Source organism: Ambystoma mexicanum, chromosome 5p (assembly GCF_040938575.1).
Source record: "Ambystoma mexicanum isolate Mex_15411 chromosome 5p, UKY_AmexF1_1, whole genome shotgun sequence".
NCBI classification, from domain to species: domain Eukaryota; kingdom Metazoa; phylum Chordata; class Amphibia; order Caudata; family Ambystomatidae; genus Ambystoma; species Ambystoma mexicanum.
Genome location: NC_090930.1, coordinates 1,370,589,109 through 1,370,612,187, shown reverse-complemented (window position 1 = coordinate 1,370,612,187; position 23,079 = coordinate 1,370,589,109). Strand labels below are relative to the sequence as shown.

General features: G+C 40.9%; 1 long non-coding RNA gene across 1 annotated transcript in view; it reads right to left on the bottom strand.

Annotated features, from left to right (window-relative positions):
* Positions 1-17,644: 17,644 nt before the first annotated feature.
* The window catches only part of LOC138481795 (uncharacterized), a 342,250-nt gene continuing 336,815 nt past the window's right edge, over positions 17,645-23,079 (bottom strand). The window contains exon 3 of the long non-coding RNA XR_011274409.1: positions 17,645-18,292. This is a non-coding gene — a long non-coding RNA (uncharacterized lncRNA). The remainder of the gene's footprint in view (positions 18,293-23,079) is intronic.

Sequence of the window (23,079 nt, the reverse complement as noted above, 5' to 3'; positions counted from 1 at the left end):
TAGATGAAAACACATTGCATTTTTATCTAAATGAAGAAAAATGCAAACCAAATGTCACTCGAGGTAAATAAAGAAAAGCAGATTTCAAGCATCTGAGAAATACACATGGGAGAGGGGCAACGATGGATCCCTATCCATGTGAATAGTCATCCTGAAATGATTGAAGCCACTTTAGTGCTTGAACATGAAAAGAGTTTCATTAATGAAAAGATACTCCACCAAATAATTGACACGGAGGAGATCCCAACGTTCAGATAAAGAATCAACACATTTTTGGCCTAGATGACCCAGAGTTGGGACAAAGAATTGTAATGTTAGATGCATGTTAAAGATTACAGATGGCCCTAAGAGTATTCATCACAATGTGTGGATAGTGAGTGGAACACAAAACAAATTCTATTTGGGAAATGACATCATGCACAGGATGTGTATGGTATTATACTTTCTAAATCAAAAGGTTTGGTTCAGGTTGGGTGGAGCCACAAGATGACACCATATGCAGTTGAACTGCAGGTGAAAAAGGATGTTACTATTCCCGCATTCAGCAGACAATTTACATTAGCATTAAAATACAGAAAGGGAAAACAGATACATTTTCTGATGCATGTGTATGCCTAAATGAATCCATGAGGTAGCAAGGGTTAGAATGCAAATATACACCACTGATAGAGATTGGGCATGGACCCATTCAAATATTGGTGGACAATAAAGGGTGTTGAGACATTTATTTGGAAGACAATTCAACAACAGGAATGGCAATACAGAAGTCTTACTACACTGCCGATTACAGTAACCCAGTGATTGGGAACATTCCCGAAAGCTGCGTGACGGCGCAGGGTGAATTGCCAGAATCATTGGAGTCTAAGCCTAAAGGAATCTTTAAAGATCGGTCTGTGTACCCTTATGAGCCAAGTGAAATAGTGTGCTGTCATCAAGATGATTGTATTCTATTTGAATTAAGTGAATCTAAAAGAGAAAAGCAGCATATTGAAATGGAGGTAAATATTCCAAAATATTTGAGTGTAGCGACCCTCCAAAGTGACACTGCCACACGATTAGAGGAACATACAGAGGTTTCTCCTTTGGAGGACCACCCGGAGTTTTCTAAAATGGTAGAGGAGCAATTTGAAGCTGCAGATGCTTGCACAAGTGAAGAAGAAAAAGGCTAATTCAGAAAAATATGTATGGAATCCAAACAGGTTTTTGCCAAAGATGCCTATGATTGTGGGCTGACTTATTTGCATGTTGTCACACTATCAGAAGGACATGGTAGGAAGCCAGTATTTGTGCTACAATATAGGTTTCCCTTGGCATGTTTGGAATCACTAGCTGAAATAATCAAAAATCTAGAATCTAGAGGAGTCATTAGGCCTATTTATAGTACATCAAATGCCCCTATGTTAGGCATGCTAAAACCTAATGGCCATTGGCGCTTGTAGGCAGATTTATGAGAATTCAACAAAAAGGTACCTGTTTCAAAGTGGCCCCTTCCAACTATTGATCAAGGTCTTGCACAGGTTCACGGATCAAAGGTGTTTACCACATTAGACCTCATAGCTGGATACTGGTGTGTGCCACTAGCTGCAGATGTTCAAAATGTGATTGCATTTTCTTTTGACTAATCACAATATGAATGGTCCTGGACCCCTTTTGGGTATGTCAATAGTGGGAGTGAGTTTGGGATATTCATGAGCAAGACGCTCCCTGATGAAGCTGAAAGGGGAAAATAGTTTATGTGGATGATGTGCTAATCAAAAATGAAGATCTGAAAAGCCACTTGAATGAGATTAGACATGTGTTCAGTCAGCTACAGAAGGCTGGGGCATAAGTATCTCTACAGAAAGCACAGTGGTGTAGAAAAAAGGTAAACTTCCAAGGACATGAAGTAACAGAGCATGGGTTAAACTCACAAACTAAAAAGATGGAGGCGATTCATAAACTAAAAGATCTGACTCCTTTGAAAAGTTTAAAGAGTTTGTTAGGAATGACAAGTGCCAACAGGAAATGTATTGAAAATTATGTAGAGTTTACACAGCCTTTAACGAGATTACTGAAGCAGGGTGTACCCTGGAAATCAACAAAGGAACAACATGAAGCAATAGCCATGCTAAATGAGTGCCTAATGAAATCACCATTTTTGGCATATCCAATGAAAAAACAGGATTTATTTGTAGAAATAGGATTTACAGATCAATGCATGTCAGATCAAAAACATGACGCAAACAACAAAACCATTGCATATGCTAGCAAATCATTGTCACAGGTAGAGGCCAAATTTAGTGAATGCGAAAAAGCTGACCACTGACTGGGCATTAACCCATTTCCGCCCCAAAATTCCAGGGGAGCGGGTGATTGTTGAAACAAATTACCAGCCTCTGTAATTTATGCAAAGTAAGAGAATCAGATCACGGAACTTGGCCCAGTCAAGAATGACTTCCTGGACATTAGCACTTTAGGGATTTCATGTACAAGTGAAATATGGACAAAATAAAAAGAGCCCACTTGCTCAAGGACTACCAGAGTTGCATGATTGTGAAGCTGTCTGTGCGCCTGATGACATAGAGCTAGAGACAAGTTTGAATGAATTTCAGCAGTCTCCACACAAAGCATTCAACAAATAAACATGTAAAGATTTACCAATGTTAAGCATGAGGATATGTTCCAAAAGTCATCAAGTGGCAGAATCGGCCACTATTTATAAGGCAATATCTACAGCAGTAGAAAATTAACACAGAGAAATAGTTGTACTAATTGATTCTGATTAGGTGCAAAATTGTTTTGTGGAGTATTTACCTGGCTGGAAAGTGAAAGGCATGCTCACCTATAAAAGGAAGCCACTTACACATGGCAAGATGATTCAAGCTATAGGCAGGATTGTGTCAGAAAAGGATCTGATAATTCATTGGAGGAAAATACGTGGTCATTAGAAAATGCCAGGTGATGATAAGGAGGTAGATGATAAGTCAGATCAATTAGCCAAACTTGGAGCTGTAATGGGGGAGTTATTTCCTATTGAACACCTGCCTGGTGAAATACAAGTAGATGTGATAACAAGTTCCAAGACTCCAAAAGCAATTGAACAGCCTGTAGCACAATGGAGTTTTGATACTGCAGATCACGACTTGATCAAAGCGCAAAAGGAAGACCTTATTCTAGGCACATTTTATAACCATTTACTAGATCATTTACTAGATAGATTATCTAGAGCAAACTCCTCTAGATAATAGCCGGTCAAGTGGCACAGCGAGTAGAGCGCTCGCTTTGACATCCATGCAGAGCCTGCTAACGCAGGTTCGAATCCCGGTGGGGCCAAACTCAGCCTTTCATCCTTCCGAGGTCGATAAATGAGCACCGCACACCGTGGGTAAAAATTAAGCAGCGCTCAGATACCTGAGGGTTCGTAGCGCTATATAAATGCCAAATTATTATTATTATTATTATTATTAATTAAGACTGCAAAGAGAAGGAGGAATTAAGGTTGCTATTAAAAAACAAAAAGAGAATTAGATTACAAGATGGACTGATGATTAGAGAATCTTTGACAGGCCAAATCCAATGGGTAGTGCCTTTGTCATTTCAGGGATTGATGTTACATCATGCCCATGATACCATAGCTACAGGACACAGAGGTTAACAAAAACATTGGAGATTTTAAAAGATTACGCCTATTGGCCACACATGTCCCAGAATGTTGAGCTCTACACCAGATGGTGTTTAGTGTGTGCACAGTTTCAACTTGCATCACTGGCTCACAGAGCATCGTTGATGAAACAGGGCTTGACACTCCCATGGTCTGATTTACAAGTTGACTAAGTCGGGCCCATAAGAAGATCAGCAAGGGGAAACAGGTACATGCTGACAGCAACTTGTGTAATGTCCAAATGGGTGGAATGCATTCCAGCTCCAGACTGGAGTGCGCAGAGAGTGGCCACTTTACTTGTAAATCATATTTTCTCAAGATTTGGTTTACCTCAAAGAATAGAGTGAGACCGTGGAAGTCATTTCACTGGTGCATTGATGACAAAAATATGTCAAATATTGGGTATGAAGAGAAAGCTACATATTTCTTACCGGCCCTCCTCTTCAGATCGATAGTTCATATGTTGAAAAGTGTTGTAGCTGAAGCAGGATCTAGTTGGGATTTGCGGCTTCCATTGCTACTAATCAGGTCGACACCCTCTAAATCAACAAATCTCTGCCTCCATGAAGTACTCACAGGAAGTAAAATGGTTCTGCCACAACACTTGCTTTACAGAACAAATGAACAGGTGCTTATCAATGCGTACACAATTCATGAATATGTAGAGGAATTGAGAAAGCACTTGCAATATGCGTTTGGATTTGCGCAACGAAATTTGGAAAAGACCGCTGTTGGTCTCATCTATGAGATAATATGAGATAGGGGATCATGAAATAGTGTATCAGATTTACAAGTGTAATTTTGGGAAGGGGAAACATAAAAACTCTACATTCCTTGCAGCATGGCAAGGGCCATATAGATTTGAGATAACAGAGTTGGAATCCTTAGATTGACGATCACAGAGTGTGCTAAGCAATGGTTATGCCTTGATGCATTTGTTCCCCCCTTTTATACTTGCGTGAGGGGGAGATGGATGAATGTTCAAAGCTTACACAAAATAATGTTACTCCCATGGCCCAGTCGTTTAAGGTTATGCCATGGAATGTAGCTGGTATTAAAGCTAGGTTGGCCAGTCCTGATTCACCTGCTTTCATGGAGACTGTAGATACCATCATTTTACAGGAAACTTGGTCACTAGATAATATTTTTTTTTATATAGCGCTTTAATCTAAAGCATTTTACAAAGGACATAGCTACATACATTACTATTATTACCCAATCAAAATTTGCACTCGTTTATCGGCCTCAGAAGGATGAAACACTGAGCTGGCCCTGCTGGGATTTGAACTTGCGACCTGCAGATCAAACACAGATCACAGCAATGAACATTGAACCCACTGAGCCATTTTACCCGCTTAGATGATGTGATTGTGGATGGTTTCATCGCACATTGTACCCCAGTGCAGAAAAACGAGCAGGGCCGGTGCCATCGTGCTATGATCATATTGGTAAAATCTAATTTTGTTAGCAAAGTTATCCCTATGGATTCGACATACCCTTTCATCCAAGTGATCAGGGTTAAAACGGTTCATGAAAATGACATCTTAATGGTCAATTTCTATGATTTCCCCCACCCACAATACTCAAGAAATTGTTTATCTATATTGTCCATAGAAGTGGAGGGTTTGTTACCTTTGGTTGCTACCTTGGATATGGTCTGATTTTGTTAAGTCGTGGGAGGGGCTGGGGACTGCATTATTTGGCGACACAAAAGACAACCTAGCAGGGATCCCCAGACCAATTATGACTGTCCCCCGAAGTTGTGCAGGGTGGCTGACATTATTGCAGAGTCTTCATGACTGGGGGCTGCATTCTGTAATGGTTTGCTTTCTCAAAGATATACCAGGCAAATCTACCTTTTCCTCAACGTAAGGTTGCTTTTCTGTTGATTATTTTAGTGTCCCTGTAAAATTCTAGGATAGGGTGTTGCATTTCCAGGTTGTTGGTGAGATACATAGCAATAATTTGCCGATTGTTCCACAGCTTTAAAAAACAGGGGGAAACAATATATCTGTCTACCATTTCTGTCTGACACTGTTGCAATCAACCAAAAGAGAAAGTTGATATGACATCTGATTAATCAAGAGGAATTGGTGAGGGAAATAGTTCTCACAGACCGCCAACTGATTAATTCCCTTTTAGAGGGGTCAAGTGAACAGATCAGTAACCTGTGAAGATTCTCGACTCTTATGTCTAAAATCTCAAATGTATTCACTGCTGCAGCCCCTTGGAGGAAGACAATGGACCAGATGGGCCAGTTTAATCCGACGTGTACTAAAGCAAAAAAAAGATTGTGATTAATGTTAAAGAAACCTCTTACTGGTAAAAGTGATATTATGCCTGCAAGGGCCTCTTATAAAAAAAAATCCAGTAAATAGGAAAAAAAAGATAGAGAATGTAGCATGAGCAGATTGGCTAACAGCGTCTGAAAAGAATGATTCCAAGCTATTTTGGGAAATTGTGAATCACGGGCCATGCTATAATTATAAAGCACAAGGTCTGGATACTGTGATACTAGAACAAAAACAATATGTGGACCAATAGGTTTAAAGATAACAGGAATATGTTGTAGTTTATCCAGAGCTTGGTATGATATGGTATCATATCTCCACAGTATCGTTGCTCCACAGAACCCTCCGGTCATGGCCCAGGTGCGCACCCAGGCGGCTCTGCAGCCCATCCCCGAGTTTGATGTGTCGGGCCCACCATCTAGCCTGGGGCCCAGATGGAGAAGGTGGGTGGACCGTCTGGACATGTACTTTCGAGCGGCCCAGGTGGTGGATGATGACACCAGGCTGGCAACCATGCTGTATTCGGCAGGACCGTCCGTGCAAGAGATCTTTGAATCGCTGCCGCCTGGGGATGGATCATATGGTCAGGCGAAGGCTGCCCTGCAGGCTTACTTCTTGCCTCTTGCCAACGTGGACTATGAGCGTTTTTGTGATGCTATCGGCCAAGCAGAAGGACGATGAATCTCTGGACTCATTCTATGGCCGACTGAGGCGTCTCTCCTTAGCCTGCCCCTGGGGGGATGCAGAGGACATGATTAGGACAATGCTCATCCAGGCATGCTCATCGGGCAAACTCAGGCTCCGGGTGCTACGAGAACCAGGCATCACGCTGCATCGCATCCTTGAATTGGGGAGGTGCCATGAGGTGTCAGAGGCAAGAGCAACACTTGTTGGCAACACTAAACCTTTGAGTGTTACCACTCTTGAATGTGTGTGTACAGGCTGCCATGTTCAGGAATCTTTGATATTGTATTTACAATAAAGATCTTTATCATAAAAAAAAACATGTTTGTAAATCAGGCCCTATATTTTGTATTTCCAAGTATTTCATAATGGCAAATTATGTCTCCGAAAACCAATTTGCTTCAATTACAAAAAATACCTTTTGTTTTTTGTTGTAATGCAGGAATTTCTCAACACTGTTGAGAAGTGCTGTTTGCCCTTTACAATTCCTTTCAGACTGCATACACACAAAATGAAGAAACCTGTAATTGCTAATAATCGTAGGTGCACCTTTTGGGCTTACCTAAAATGGGCCAATATGTGTATACCGCCTCTCCTTTAGTGCCTGGATTAGCTGTCATATTTCTGGGGGCATAAAGAGTGAAAGTAAGTATTGCTAATATGTGACCATAGCATGCACACGTTTAAAGGAAGTTCGACCTTGTTAAGCATTTATCTGAACATCTGGATATTTTTTATTACTACATGGGAACATGTCAAATCTGCAGGGTAATCCTGCAAATGGGTGGACAGGAATTGAAAATATATATTAACATCTGTGAATTTAATGTACAATCTTAATATAAAGGTTGCATCCCACAAATCATAAATGTGTGCTAATCCAACTTTTATGGCTTTCATGCCCTGCCAGGAGGGAGGACGTCGCCTTTAACGCCCGCTAGCCCAAGCTATGGCAGGCCTGAGCAAAGGCCTCAGCTCATGCTGTGGGCCGTTAAAGGCCATGACTGCCCAACTGGCAGGACATGAAAGCCATTCATTCGCACCCCGGGGTTCGTCTGTGGTGCGAATAGCTTTCACAAAAAAAAAGATTGCTGCCGCCACATGGAAAAGGGACTATGGCAGCCAGCCAAATGGGAGCAGCTCTGGGACCAGAGCACAATGCTCTCGCAGGTAAGTGGAGGGATTGGGGAGGCAAAAGGGAGAGGCTCCCTGTTGCCTCCCACAATTAAAAAAGGAAAAAAAAGCGCCACTGGTGAAGGGCCTCAGGTGGCTGGGACAGCGGACGGGGATTGTGTATTCTTGCACATTGTTCCAGCCCTCTGATTGGCTGAGCGCCCTTCCCCGGTGCGGATACCATTTCTTGCCTAGGCTGAACTGGTAGGCAAACATGCATTCTGCCCCATGGGTACAGGCTAAGGGCCATAAACTGTCACTGTGTTAGGACAGGATCTCTTCAAATGGCAACATTCAGGTTTAAAACCTGTACTGTGTACACACAGCTGGTATTTTACAGCCTAATTGTAGAATGTGGTCACTTTTTTGTGATTCATTCATCATACTGAGTGTTGCCTATGGTGGTAGCATGAGAGAATGTAGCATTCAGCATGTTTGGACTGCACATCCAAATGCATCATAATGCTTTTATCCAGATGCCAAATCTACTCTGCTTATGGGTCAGGCTCTCAGTCGTACAGAGAAAGCAAAACAGGCAGATCAGTAAAATGAAACAGAAAGGAAATTCTATGTTTTAATGCAAATATATTGAATCTCTTTTCAGTATCCTCTATATTTTTCTTTTCGATCCCCCTGTCCATATTTTCTCTGGAATTCGGGTTGAAACCTTATCGTTGGCATTGCAGCCCACTTTATTATTGTTAGTATGATTAGGGTATTTTTTGTAAATGAACCTTTCTTCGGGAAGCAACAGAGCACTTTACAAATAAGGAAGAAGGACATGGTTAGTGAAGCAGAGATACAAGGGAGGGTAGAGCTAACAGTGAAAGATCAGGAGGGCAGACAAAGGATCTACAAGCAACCAAGGGAGGAAACAGGGAGGAGAAGATCATCCATTCTTAGGTTAGGTGGAGAGAGGAGGGTGTGATGAGTATTGAGCTCCTTCATGAAATGAAGAAGTGAGGGGGTGAGTTTGGTGTTGACGGGGAAGAGGTTCCAGGGTCTGGGGGTATGATCCAAGAAGGCCTGGTGGATTGTAGGCCTCCGGAAATGCAGAGTTCCTCAGTGAGTTAGCTTGGGCACTCGATGCAGCAGGATTTAAAGATGATACAAGCTTGCAGTTGTAGCCAGCGCAGTTCGATCAAGGTTGCAGTGATGTCAAATTGGCAGAGTCCTTTGATGAGTTGTGTTGCAAAATGAAAGACACATCTAAGTGGTGCCTGGAGGGTCACCAGAATGCCATCAAAAAGGGCATTGCCACCAGGCAAGTGGGAGAGGACCAAGGCTTGGACAGCAGATCTTAAATTCTTTTCTGGGATGAAGGTCTTCATTATTTCCACTGAAGAGAAAGATGGTACTAGCCGTTTGTGTCTTCCTTGTTGTGTGCTGTTTGATACAGAGTTGTCTATCAATGTTGAACTGAAGAGATTTGGATCAGGTGGCCATTTCGAGTGTGAAGCCCTCACGGTACAAAACAGAGAGCCAAATCGGGATGTCAGAGTGATCAGTGTTGTTGGTCAGTAGTAAGAACATCAATAACTTGATCAATGTGAAGCAGGCTTTGAGCCTCTAGATATGTCTTTGATGGAGGTTATCTTCATGTAGAGCTGTGTATCATATGTGTATTGGTGGATGTGGATGCTGAGTGGAGTCAGGAAAGTTCGGAGTAATCTCGTTTAAGGGATGAGGATCGCTGGGGAAAGGATTCATTCCTTGTGGGACAATAACGGTATTGCATAGAGTTGGTGATCTGGAGGAATCCATTTAGACAGGGTGGTGGCAGTTAGCAAAGTAGGATTTCAACCAGCTGAAGACAATCTCGCTGATCCCCATGCAGCAATGTCAAATGTCACTGAGTGTCTGGTAGTCAACTACTTTGAATGCTGCTGAGAGGTCAAGGAGAATGAGTAGGCAAGGATGGCCATAATCATGGATGTTAAGGTCATTGTCAATTACCTTGATTGTATCCATTTCTGTGCTGCATCTGGGTGTGAAGTGAGATTGGAAGAATTGAAGGAGGGTATTGGCTTTGTGTGTTGGAGAAGTTGCATGACTACTGCTTTCTCGAGTATCTTACCCAGGAAGGAAAGATGGGTGACTCAGTGGTAGGGTAGTTGCTGAGGTTGTCAGGGTCCAGTGTTGGCTTCATGAGATCCGAGTATACTTGTCTCGTCTTGAGGAGCATAAATTAGAGCCAATACAAGCTTTATAATAACTAAATTGAACAACATAATAATGAGGCAAACTATGTCAATAGGCATCCACTGCAATCATGTTCAACTTTTGAAGTAGGGTCTCTGTCCCACACGTGTTCCTTAGCCCTTCTTGTATGTCCTGATGCCAGGGCTGCAGTTCAATACACAAATACATTTTATTATGCTACATGTGTGAATCCTTTCTTCAAATTCGTTAGCATCTCAAGCACATTGCTGATCACCCGTTTTGCTTCCTGGTGTCATGTTAAGGTTGTAGGTTTAATGGTAGATACCACATCTTTGTGATGGCTTGATTTGGAGAGCTGCAGGATACTAACTGTCCTTCTTCAAACAATACCATTCTTACTGACTTGTTGGGTGTTAGGCTCCAGTCTGCTTTTTACACATAACACATCCACACATAGACAATATAGGGTGCAAAAGGAGAGAATTGTGATGACGGGAGATAATTCAATATAATAAACAAAGTCTTCCTTCTTGTTTGAGGTAGGAACGCTTCTTCTGCTTGGGTGATTTCAATCTTCCTCTGGCACAATCTATCTATAATCCTGCCCACTGTGACGCATACAGCCTGGTGGAGCAGTCAGCTGAAGGATCAGAAAACATTTGCATTATTATCTTGTCCTGCCGGTCTTACATCAATGGCCTACAGAACCTCTAGTCCATGGTTTCTCTGGAGCCTGGTGGAAACAACATAATTCCTGGACCATTTGCTGCCACTTTACATGAACACACTATTTGTAGGCAAATTCACGTTATAATTGGCAATTTATGTTTTGGCTAATTGTTTGCTTGGAAAGGGGCAATTTCAAGTTATAATTAGTCATTTATGTTTTGGCCAAGTTTTTGTTTGGAAAGTGACTTCAATAATAAAAAATTGAGAATCCTATCATTTTGTAGGAAAATTCATTTGAATTGTATCAAGTTTACCACTTTTGGTAATAGGAGAGATTTCCAACCCAGCGCCAACAAAGGAAACACCCCCCCCCCACAAAAAATGACTTCCATCGTAATAACCTCACAAACAACCACTACAAAGCTAATAACAGTCTATCAAAAAAGAAAAGTAATGCCACCCAGGCTATATCAAAACTAAACACCCCATTGAAGTGTGCCCTTATTAATGCTAAGTCACGAATAGCACATGCTACTGAAATTGCGGATCTCATTCAAACAGGAGATTATGACCTCCTCGCCATAACAGAAACTTGGCTGCACCAAGCTGCAGGACCTGCCCTGATGCTTGCCTTGCCCCCCAATTACACCATACTCAGAGAAGATAGAGTCAATTCTCGAGGAGGTGGATTAGCTATTATTGCTAAAAATAATCTCACCCTAAAAATTGAAGCAAGTTCAACTACAAAATCCTGCGAATCATTAACCGCTAAACTCCTAACATCACCCTCTCAAACCATCAATATACACCTTATCTACAGACCACCAGGCCCTATTGGTACGTTTGAGGAGGACATCTCCACGATCCTTTCAAACAACCTAAAAAACTCATCACAAGCCATCCTTCTGGGAGACTTAAATTTAGGCTACAATGATCTTAAAGACCTGCAAGCAACTAATATCGCTAATGCCATTTCAGAACTAGGTTTCTCCCAAAAAATCGCACAACCCACCCATGAAAAAGGCTGAATACTTGACCGGGTTGCTGACTATTATTGCAATGTAACGATCGTCAATATCACTCCACAAATCTGGACAGATCATGCACTGATAATTTTCCTCTTAAATGTTAACATGGCCCAACCCATTGAAACTGCATTGGCTCCCCCCTTGCCAACCAGAAATAAAAAACATATAACTACCGAAAAACTGCTATCACTTATCCTCCCTACCTTAAACTCCCTACCTGATTCACTGGACACCTCAACACTAGTAAAGGAATTTAACTCTACCATGGCCATAGCTCTAGATACTATTGCCCCTTTGAAATTGAGAAAAAGTAAGCCCAGAGCCCATCTAAACACCTGGTTTACTCCACACCTTAGATCCCTAAGGATAGAAAAACGCAAATGCGAATCTGCCTGGCGACTAACCCCAACAGAGACAAATAAAACTGCACTCATCAATGCCTCCAAGACCTACAAAAATGAAATAAAGAAAACAAACAAAGAGAACTTTAACAATAGAATACTGCAGGCTAAATATGGAACCAAAGAACTATTCCTTATACTAAAGGAACTGGAAAACCCCATTCCTGTTCAGGATAACTGTGACAAAAATAAAATGTGGTGCTCGAACATCCAACGACAAAATAGCCACACTACAAATAAAAATTGAGAAGAAAAACAGAATATTCCCCCTTCAACCAACCAAAGAGGCAAACTACCAACCACCACCAAACCAGAACAAAAATGTAACTTTACTAAAGTACCTATACTTCAAATCGAAAAAATAATACTCTCACTCAAACCATCTAACTGCCGAGGTGATCTATGCCCAGCCCAACTAATAAAAGACACGGCCAGAGACCTATCCCCTTTCATTTCCAAGCTCATCAATGCCTCCTTTGCATCCGGCACAATACCAGATAATCTCAAACAATCTTGGGTCCTCCCCCTCCTTAAAAAGCAAACAATGGACCCATCCATCCCGACCAACTATAGGCCTATCACAACGGTACCTTTCCTGTTAAAAATCCTAGACAGAGTAGCCTACTTACAGATTCAAAAACACCTGGAGTTGCACCATCTTCTAGACACAAGACAATCAGGTTTCAGACCCCAGCACAGAACTGAAACTGCGCTCATCGATCTCAAAACCCATGTCGACGAGCTGATGGACTCCGGAAAGATGGCCTTACTCCTCCTACTGGATCTCTCTGCAGCATTTGACTTGGTGGATCATGATGTGCTTTGCACCCACCTAGAAACAGCTGCCCACTTCTCCACACATGCCATTGCATGGATCAAATCATTCCTAACTGGTAGAACCATGAGGGTCTTCTCTACCTCTGCTGCAGCTGACCCTGTATCCATCACATGTGGAGTCCCACAGGGCTCCTGTGTCTCCCCCACCATGTACAACATTGTCACGAAGCCCTTGTTCGATGATCTGGACAGTCTGGGTGTCACCTACACTAACTATGCAGATAACACTCAGATTCTCATCCCACTTTCGGGGGATTATGAACAAGATTTGGCCTTGGTGAACAAGATCTACCTCATCATTCAGGCATGGATGGCCAGTCATGGACTATGCCTGAATGATAACAAAACGGAACTCATCATATTGGGGAACACACAAAACATCAAAAGACTAAAAGACGAATACTCCTCTTTCGTCATAGATGGTAACACCATTAAGATAGCAAAAGAGGTAAAAACATTAGGTTTTTACCACAACTCCTGCCTCTCCCTAACAAAACAGGTGAGCGCAATGGCATCCAGCACTGCATACACCTGCAAGTTGATTAGAGCCGCAAAACCTTACCTGTCTACCACCAATTGCCTCACCCTTGCTCGAGCCTTAGTGCTATCGAAACTGGACTACTGCTACGCACTCTATATAGGGTCTAATAAACACACGTTGCAAAAGATTCAAACACTACAGAAAAATGCTTTTAGAGCTGCCCTAGGAATTCCAAGAAGAGAGCATATTTCAGAGGCTAGAAGACAATCCAACTGGCTTTCCACTGTGGACAAAATTAAACTCAAAACAGCCTCGTTAACATTCAAAAGTATTAACGATCTAGCGCCCAAATACCTAACTGAAAGATGCAATAGAACAACCTCCTCTAGACCCACTAGAGAAGCATATTCCAACCAGTTAGTGGTACCCCCATTTAAACTAAGTACTGATGGAGGAAACATCTTCCCGGTCAAAGCTGCCCAGCTGTGGAACTCCCTCCCGCCCTGCCTAAGATCTTCCCAATCCTACTCACACTTCAGATCTAACTGCATCAAATGGATTAAAGAAAATGATCTATAAACCGGCCTTATGCCTACATAACCTCTGACTAACAAGACAAACTCCGCATACACCCTGTATATAACTGTATATATTCCTTACTCTCCATATAACTGTATATATCCTGTACAATGTATATTTACCTTACTGTCTTGTACTATGTAACTGTTCTATGCAAGTAACTGCAATCTGTAAACATGTGTAACCTGTAAAGCTTAAAGTATTCTTGAACAACGCGCCCGGTTACCCTCGGGTCTGGTTCGCGCTATAAATAAATAAACAAACAAACAAACAAGTGAGATAAGGACATTGGATAATGGCACATTTGGTTTAATATACTATTGTTTATATTTGCAATGATTAGCTAGGGAGTCCAGAACTGGGAAAGCAGTGTTTTGCAGGTGGCAAGGCTCCCTTACAGTAACCCTTTTGACAGTAGTTATATGTGATGGTTTTACCCTCTTCGTGAGATCATAATATGGCCTAACCCTCTTGACACTTATTCTATGTCCACGATTTTTAACTTAACCTTTTTCATCCGTGGTTGTTTTTTCAAACTTAAGCTTGTCTGCCTCTCATAAGTACCAACTTTTCGACTCTAGTGGTTGAGTGCGTGGTTTGCCTATAGCCCGTGAGTACCTGTTTGATAATGGAACATGCTATGGTGAGCTCGATGCAGCCCTTCACAACTGTGTAGGATTTTAGGTTCCAGCCAGCATTCTGCACATAACAGTGGCGAGATAACAAAGAGTATTCAGAATGCAGCTTCCAATCCTCATAAGAGAGAGCCTATACTGTGTGAGTGAGTGATTAGAGCAGGAAGAGTTTGCTTTATTTGACTTGGCATCCAGCAGCCCACAATTCAACCAATACAGCAACTCAGCTGAGCTACCAGTACAATGATGTGGAGCCCCATTCATTAACAGCAGTCTTACTAGCATGCCCACAGCTATCACTGCTGTGCTACCTAATTTGCTGCAATCATTCATTGTCCTCCATAATACTTATGCATCAATTACCCTGGCTACAAGTGCATGAAAAAGGAAATAATTTAGTTGTCAGATAATGATAAGTAGTGTTTTTCTTCTCAAAATGTCCCAGGCTATTTCTAAAATCTACAGCAATTTAAAATATAATTTGAGCTTGTTAAGAAATGTGTGTTTTAAGCACAACTGCTGGTGCCACCATTTTGGACTGGCCTATATCCCAAATATGTATACATTTAGAAAGATGCACAACATAGGGAACTTCAGAAGGCTTGCTTGACTATGGAGATCTATATTTCAAGAAAGAGACTTATTGTTCAGAGTCACAAAATCGCTGTGAAGAATCTAAAAATGCAACTCTACATTGAGAACAGTCAAACCATCTTGGAGAAGCTAAAGCACATGAATACTGCTGGATTTTGGGCCATGAACAGGAGCAAGTTAGGTCCAGCCAAATCAAACAAGATCTGCACTATAGCAGAAAGAACTAGGCTGGTCTACCATTCAAACATGTTTGCTGAACCCGTAAGTGTGGTCAGAGAGGAGTTAGCTGACAGGTCCTATTGTGCCATCGACTTATCCCTGGGGAGAAGAAGCCTTACTTTGAGCAATTTCAAGGACTAAGGCATCCAGGGTGCCAGGGCTGGATGGCCTAGCACTGGTACTACTGAAAAGTAATGCCCAGCCTTGGGTTGGCCCTTTGGGGTCTTTGTTTTCATCTATCATTTCTACTTATCTATATGGGCTCGCTCGATATGAGCAGTGCATTTGATGGAGGAAACATAACCCTTTTGTGGAACAAACTGTTCAAATGATCAGTTCTTCTTACGCTGGTTCAACTAATGGTGAATGTACATAAGAACATGATAATCAAGATCAGGTTGATGAGTGAGGGTTGTGTATCAGGTCCAGTATAGATCTTTATGGGCCTTAGAAAGGGCACTGTCCTGGCACCTGCCGATTTTACGCCTACATTAGTGACATGGAAAACATTGCTCGGAGGTATTAGAGATTTTCTCAGAGGGCTATACCTAATCTTGTGGTATTCTGTTATGGTGATAAAGTGGTATGGCATTATTATGGTAATGCCCTCTATGGAGTGACAAAACTCTCCTCTAATACCTGTATTCTATTTAGGGTCAACTCTAAACACATATTATCAGGCTTAGTATACTTGGAAACTTGACAGTGCTAACTGTCATCCGAGCAACTTGTCTACAAGGCTGGACTACTGCCTTGATGGCAGATCTGTTCAGCTGTCAACATGCACAACATACATACTGCACACGTATGCTCTGTCTAACTACAGCCCACAGTGCATCATTTCCATGAAAGCCTTTACCCTCACCCTCTTGCCTTTGTAAGCATATTAAATACAGTTCCGCAAATGTCATGAAAAATGTTTCAGACAATTAATGATTTTTTGTGATGCGTGTTTAACTTGGCAGATAACTTACCACTTGTACACAGCAATCATTTCATAACAATATTTGGTAGCGCGAATGTGCAAGAGCAGTTAAGAAAAAAACAGTTTAAAAAATAAACACCATTCAATAATAATGCACTGTAAGCAGTTTCCCCGACATTGGATCGTGGGACTTGGAAAAAGCCATGCTTAATAACAAACTCTTATACCTTTAAGAAATACATTTGCGTGTGACATTGAACAATTACACATTGAAAACTTCTGGCTGACTAAGGAAAAATCCATTAATTCAGTCATTCCATCACCTTTTACTGGCATGCTCACCTCGCACATGAAAGATTCTCTCTCTGTTATCTCTGGAACACCCCTCTCTGTGTAAGATTGGCAGCAAATGCAGTTGTGACCTCCAGCCCACAGGGATAATGCGAACTCTATGCCAGGATAACCACTCACCCGTCTATCGCCTGCCTTCTGCTCAGCTCTTGTTCGTCTGCCTGGAAGCCTCTGTCAGTCTGACCCACACCCCCTGGATCTCTTCCTTTTAAAGTCTATCCCTGTCACTCAATAAAACCTGCCTCTTTTTCTGACATGCACACATCACCCGAGCTCGTCCGAATTTCTCCCCTTGGAGAATAACTTTCCAAAGATATGTGCAACAATTGCTTCCTGCAGCATACAATAGTGCCTTCTCAACAGTGCATTTTTCCTTGCAGTTTGTGTAATGAAATCACAGCCAGTAACTGTGCCTGCACGTTTTATATCCATTACAGAAAAAGCACTTCAAGTTTGACCTGTCAACTGGGCCTGCTTTGCACGGCTTTGTTAAGGACAGGTAACCAATTTAATGGGAAAGGGTGTTCATGGATTAGTTTATATTAGTACGTATACAGTGCAAACCGGATAGCTGACCTGTTTACCCTGAACTCCTAGCATTTTAAACACGTGCTTACTGCAAGAATGTACATTTCCATTTGTAATGTGCACTAACCATTTGATGTCCGTATTCTCCATATGAATCCGTTTGCCATTTTTTACTGCCTCCTCTGAATGTAATATGGCTCACTTACTGCCTCCATATACAGTATTCCTACATATCCCTCCTTTTTCTACTGCTGTGATTCCCTGGGATAACACTGCAGGAGAAACTGCAGGAGAAACTAAAACAATCTTTCAAAATGATTTAAAAAATGATTTAAAAAAGCAAACAAAATTAAAATGTGTGTACTCCCAATTGAAATGACCATATTTGAAATAAACACCATACACATTGAACCCCAGGCATCATTAATTATGTACATACTCCAGCTTCATGCAACAAACAACATTTCCAGCCACAGATACATTAATAATATTTCAACACATTAATAAATAGCATATCTTTTTCAGGAAATATATATATATTTTTTAATCAAATCTCATAATCTTTATCTGTGTTCAGATCTCCATTATTTTTTGATTTGTTTTATTTTCTTTTTTTTAATGATTTATCGCTTTTAAGACCACCTCTTTTTTTAAGAGATCTTTATTTATTTTGTATATGATCACCATATTTTAATATATATATATTTATCGGTGATCCAATGATATATATATATATACATGTTTATTATTATACTTTTTTAATTTCTTTTTTTAATGTATAATATCTCATTATCATTTCCAGACAACATACAATCACATCTTTAGATCCTGGTAATCAGAATATACTAGACCGCGCTTCCGGAATGTCCTGTCCATTAACCTTCGCACTACAAATGCACATAACGCTGTCATCAGCGGAACTCCTCTAATCTGACACTCAATGGGATCTCCTCCAAAGGCGTCATCTTTATGACATCTCGGCCTCCTTATCATCACCCCCTTTTCTCTGTCTGGGGGCTTTCTCAGGGCCTCCAATCCTGTTGCATCCTCCAAGGGTCTAGCACTCCAAGGATCCAGGGCAAGGAATACGTTTTCTAAAGTAAAAGAAAAAAACAAATTAAGTACCTAGCACAACACTTTTATTTTTCGATATCCCTCTTCTGCTGGAATATCTGAAAATAAAATTGGATTGTCATTATTATTATGGTGACTCCATGGATATTAGTCTCCTACACTGGAAAACCTGAAATAAGTTTATCATTGACCAAATCAAAACATTCATATCACATCATGCAACCAAGACACTTTCAGAAACATACATTATACTCCGATTAGGTCAATTTTCACTCTCTACTCATTATTTTCTTTCAACTAGCCTCAACTTGCTCAAGCCTTCTTACCTCATGTTTCGGGTGGAAAGGCTTGATTTGATTTACATGGACAAACTGTTCCGCTGTCATTTCACCCTCCTTCTTAACTATCCTGTATCCCACAGGGAGCCCTTGTCTATTATTCTAAAGGGCCCTTGTCATGCTTCAAGAAACTTAGAGTTCTTGTGTTTGCTCTTCCCAATGTTAAATGTGTACACTTGATCTCCCACCTTGTATTCCCTTAGAGGACTTCTTATCATAATATGTTTTTGCACTATCAGCAACTCTCTCCAAATTCTGCTGCACATTTGTGCATGTTGTAAGTGCTTCCTCAACTCTTCCACATATTTGTGAATTGTGGAGGCATTTACAAGTATTTGCTCCCGGGTCCTGTACAATATATGCTGTGGCAACACCATCTGTCTTTCTGTCACTATTTTATGAGGGCTGAGAATTGTAGACTTAGCTGGAGTCGATCTGATGGCCATCAATACTAAGGGCAGCTGAAGGTCCCAACAAGAACCTGCCTCAGCTACTCATTTCTTTAATATGTCAACAATGGACCTGTTGTTCCTTTCCACACCACCTGAAGATGACAGCCGATATGAGATGTGTAGTTTCCTCTTCTCACCCATATTTGCCAGATTTTGGTCATTAATGCACTCGTGAAATGACTACCTCGGTCTGACTCTATCCTTTGGGGTAATGATTCACCAGTAATGTGGCTGCTGTTTGTGCACTGCAATCCGGTGCGGTATGCATTCCACCCATTGGACATTAGACAAACCACTATTAATAAATATTTATTACCTCTGGCTGATCTTTTTACAGTATATACTCAAAGGGCACATGGGTGGGGTCCTCTTTTTTGTGTTGGGGGCTAAATTGGGAGAGGACGTTATAAGCATCAAAGACAAAAAAGGCCCCAAATAGCTACCCATAGATATTGCACAATTTTTTGGAGACAAAAGTTCACAAGAAGTGATTATACCATTTTATCAAACATATATTAAAGATGGAGTGGTCGGGTGTATGAAATTATATACAAAAGTTTATTCAATGCAACACATCATAAAAAAACTGACCATGCTCTAAATCATTAGCGATAAACATAGACAGAAACCATAAACATCACCTTTATTTTCTGTTTATGGCTAGTGATTTAGAGCAGCCAAACAAGAAAGTATCACGAAACAACCATATTAGGTTGTATGCTGTATATGTGTTTCCTATATGTTTTTGCACTTGACCTCATGGTCACTTTTTTATGATGTGTTACATTGAATAAATCTTTGTATGCTGCATTTACCAAATGATTATAAAATCTGCCTAAAATTGGGTTTTCTTCTTGAGCTTTGATCAGGCCCTGATCTGGAGCATCCCAACTGTATTGCACTACAGGCTGTTCAACCTCTTTTGGAGATTTGGAGCGTGTTATCGCATCTACCAGTATTTCACTGCGTAAGTGTTCAATGGGAAATAACTCTCCCATTACAGCTCCAAATTGATCTGCTTTGTCATTCACCTCCTTGCCCTCAACTGGTGTCTTTAAATGGCCTTGTATTATTCTCCAATGAATATTAAATCATTTTCTGACACAAGTTTATCGATTGCTTGAATCATCTTCCCATGTTTAAGAGGTTTTTTGTTATATGTGAGCATAACTTTTGCCTTCCAACCAGGTAAATATTCCACAAAACTGTTTGCTCATAATCAGAATCAGTCACTAAGATTATCTCTTTGAGTTCATTTTCAACTGTGGCAGCGATTGCTTTGTAGATGGCGGCCAATTCTGCCACCTGGCTACTTTTAGATCCAATCCTCATGCTCACTCTTGGAATGTTGTCACATTTAAACCAGATATTTCCTATTCCTGCCACTATTTCTTTTTCTGTGTTTATTTCACATGGTATGCACACCCATCTACATACACTGTTGGTAAATCCCTACATAAATCCTCATTGAATGCTTTGTGCTGGACTGTTCGAATTCATTCAAATTGGATTCTACTTCTGCTCCATTCAGTGCACATTCAGCTGCACAATCATGCAGACCCGCAAGCCTTTGAGCAATTGGACTCTTTTCATTTTGTCCATATCTTATTTCCACAGGAAACCCCTGCAATGCCAGCGTCCAGGAAGTAATTCTGGACTGTGTCAAGTTCCCTGACCTAATTCTTTTACTTTGCAGAAACTGTAGGGGTTGGTGATTTGTTTCAATAATTACTCTTTCCCCTTGAATGATGGGATGAAAATGTTGCAATGCCCAAACAGTGGCTAGGAGTGCTTTTTCACATTCACTGAACTTAGTTTCAACCTGAGATAACGCCTTGCTAGCATATGCAATAGTTTTGTTATTCACATCATGCCTTTGAGATAACACTGCTGACATACACTGGTCAGTGAACCCTATTTCTACAAAGAAATCCCGGTTCTTTATGGGATACGCCAAACATGATGCCTTCATGAGACATTCTTTCAGCCAAGCCACAGCTTCACACTGCTTTTTTTCCCACTTCCAGGGAACAACCTACTTTAATAATCTGGTTAAAGATTGTGTAATCTCTGCATAGTTTTCAATACATTTCCTGTTATAGCCATCCCTAATAAACTCTTCAATCCTTTCAAATGAGTAGGATCCTTCAATTTCTGTATTGCCTCCACCTTTTTCCTTTGTGGATTCAAACCATTCTCAGTTACCTCATGACCTAAGAAGTTCACTTTCTTTTTACACCATTGTGCTTTCTTTAAAGACACCTTGGCTCCTGCCTTCTATAGAGGCCAAACACATGTCTAATCCCATTGAAAAGACTTTTCAGATTCTCATTTTTAATTAGCACATCATCTGCATAAAATGTTGTTCCCCTGCTGCATCTGGGAGTGCCTTCCTCAAAAATAATCTGAATTTACTCCCACTATTGACATATCCAAAAGGATGTCCGGGACCATGCATATTGGGATTTGTCAAACAGAAATGCAAATAAGTTTTGGATATCTTCAGCCAGTGGCACACACCAGTATCCAACTGTGAGATCTAATGTGGTTAACACCTTTGACCCGTGGACATACCCTGAACAATAAATGTGACTGGCCACCTGGAAACCGGTGCTCTCTTGTTTAGCTCTCGTAGGTCCGCACACAAATGCCATTGGCAATTAGGTTTTAACACACCCAAAATGGGAGTATTTGATGTGCTATGAATGGGCCTAATGATTCCTCTGGATTCTAAATTCTTAATTATCTCAGCTAGTGATTCCAAACATGCCAGGGGCAACCAATATCGATGCACAAATACTGGTTCCCTACCATATCCCTCTGGTAATGTGGCAACATGCAGATCGGTTAGGCCAAAATCATACGTGTCTTTTGCAAAAAACCTCTTTGAACTGCATAAATATTTTTCTTAACTGATCCTTTTCTTCTTCATTTGTGCATGCATCTGCAGTCTGAACCGGCTTGTTTACCATATTTGAAAATTCTGGGAAATCCTCTAACGGAGGAACCTCTGTGCTCTCCTCTAACCGTGTGGCCATAACTCTTTCGAGAATTGACACATTTAAATATTTTGGAATCTTGACTTCCGTTTCAATATGCTGTTTCTCTGTTTTATTTTCCTTTACATCAAATAGGATGCTATTATTTTGATGACAGCAAACTGTCCCAATTGTTTTATAAGGATACACAGACTGAATTTTAAATATCCCTTTAGGTTGAGAATCCAAATACTCTGGCAACTCACCTTGTGCATTCATACATCTTTCAGGGATATTCCAAATCACTGCATTATTGAAATCTGCAGTATGGTAAGATTTTTTTATTGGCATTCCTAACGCTGAATTCTCCTCTAAATGAATATCCTGGCACCCCTTGTTGTCCACCAGGATTTTAATAGGTCCATCCCTAATCTCTAACGTGTGTATATTCACATTCTAGCCCTTGCTGCCTCATGGATTCATCTAGGCACACAGATGCATCATAATCTTTCATCTGTTGTCCCTTTCTGTGTGTTAACGCTATTGTAACTTGTCTGGTAAATGCGAGATGGTAATGCCATTTCTCAAGTGAAGTTCATTTGCATATGGTACCATCTGTGCACAATGATAAGCTTGTCTCTTGTCTTCAAATTCAGGTGCAGGTCCCACTAAACTGGACCACACTTTGTGATTAAGGAAGTCTAACACCTTACACATTCTGTGCATAATGTAATTTCCCAGATAACATTTATTTTGTGCCCCAGTCACTATCCACACATTGTGATTAATAGTCTTAGGACCAATTGTGATTATTAGCATGCATCTTCCTATGACTCAATTTCCTGACTCTGGATTATCCAACTCAAAAATGTGTTGGTTCTTTAATCTGAACTTTGGGATCCCCTCCCTGTCAATTATTTGCTGAAGTATTTTCTCATTAATGAAATATCTTTCCTGCTCAAGTGCTAAAGTGTCTTCTATCACTTAAGAAATGCACATTCACCCAGAAAGGGATCCATGGTTGTCCATTTTCCAGGAG